The 1,778-nt window shown below is 36.8% G+C and overlaps 1 pseudogene; it reads left to right on the plus strand.

Annotated features, from left to right (window-relative positions):
* The first annotated feature begins 278 nt into the window (after nt 1-278).
* Nucleotides 279-1,331, plus strand: LOC127966127 (trace amine-associated receptor 13c-like; annotated as a pseudogene).
* The last annotated feature ends 447 nt before the right edge of the window (nt 1,332-1,778 follow it).

The following is a 1,778-nucleotide window of genomic DNA, read 5'->3' on the forward strand; positions in this document are numbered from 1 at the left end:
AAACACTGCACATGAAATGGTTTTCAACACACAAACCATTAATTTTTGCAAAGTTATGGTAAAACAAAGCCCTACAAAAAATCCTAAAACTTCCCATCACTACTTGGTCAAGAGCACCTAAGTCGTGGTACTGCCGGCCCGAGAATCAAACACACAACCTTAGAGTCAAACTGTCTAACCACTAGGCCACGATTTCCCAATAATTATAGTATAATTATTCGGCATCAGAGTGGGCGTTAGATGGGTTGGTCAGTGGGATCTAGACACTATAAATTAAAGCACAGTAAGGAGAGCAGAACAAACTCCTAACAGGAGGAGACTCACTCATGGCTAATGAGACAGAGAATCATGAGACTCAATACTGCTTTCCTGCCATCAACTCATCATGCATCAAGGGAAAACGCTCCAGTTTTGAACATAATATCATCTATATGTTTGTATTATTGCTGTCAGTCTGGACTGTGTTTCTGAACCTGCTGGTGATCATCTCCATCTCTCACTTCAAGAAGCTTCACACTCCAACCAACCTGATCATTCTCTCTCTGGCTGTGGATGACATGCTTGTTGGACTTTTTGTGATACCCATAGAGGGAATCAAGCAAATTGAGACATGCTGGTACTTCGGAGACACTTACTGTGGACTGTATGTGATCATCGCTAGGTTGCTCCTTGTTATATCTGTTAGTAATTTGGTATTAATTGCTGTTGATCGCTATATGGCTGTGTGTCACCCTTTACTGTATCCACAGAAAATGACTACAACTAAAACTTTAATAAGCATCTGTCTCTGCTGGCTTTGCTGTTCAGTGTACGTTATTTGGTTTGTAATCAGTAATGGATATTTTAATATGTCAGACACAACACCGTGTTATGGCCAGTGTATGGTTTTGATGACACAGGCTTGGAGATTCATTGATTTAATAGTTTCTCTTTTATTTCCTTGTACTGTGATCATCACTGCATATTTGAGGATATTTTATGTTGTGCAAAGGCAAGTCAAAGTTATTAACTCTCAAATGAAGGGTTTAAAATGTGTAATAGACATTTCGTTGAGGAGGAAATCTGAGAGCAAAGCTGCTCTGACATTAGGAATCATTGTGACAGCTTATCTTCTTTGCTGGATTCCGTTCTTCATCTGTTCTCTAACAAAAACAGTCTCCTTCACTACACTGACATTTCTAACATGGACCATCTATATAAACTCAGGTCTGAATCCTATTGTTTATGCTTTATTTTACCACTGGTTTAAAATATCTGTTAAAACCATTCTAACTCTTAGAATTTTTCAACCAGCATCCTCTCTGATTGACATTTTGAATGACTGTCATTAATGATTTACAGTGGGATTTGTTTTATTTTATGTTAAATTTCAGCTTTTGCAATGTATTCACATGCTCAGATATAGTAATTACAAATAAAATAATCATCAATATAATATAATTAATGTCTAATAATAATCCTTTTTCTTCCCTGAAATTATTCCCATTAAAAAAATATGTGCACTCAAACTCCTATAAACTGAACACAGCAGCACAACTTCTACTACTACTACTCATACTAATACTACGACTCTTATTCATTCACTGTCCCCTGCTGGTGGTATGATCTCTCCAACCCCATCCCCAACAGCCAAATTCTTATTCAAAAAGAGCTTAAAACTCATCTTTCCTGTGAGCATTTAACTGCATCCTGCTGAAAGTTATAAAACTATGTATTACTAGAACTTCTCATGTTAATGTAGTACCCCTGGAAAGAAGTATAATAAATTAAAGAAGCGT

Source organism: Carassius gibelio, chromosome B10, assembly GCF_023724105.1.
Source record: "Carassius gibelio isolate Cgi1373 ecotype wild population from Czech Republic chromosome B10, carGib1.2-hapl.c, whole genome shotgun sequence".
In the NCBI taxonomy this organism is placed as follows: domain Eukaryota; kingdom Metazoa; phylum Chordata; class Actinopteri; order Cypriniformes; family Cyprinidae; genus Carassius; species Carassius gibelio.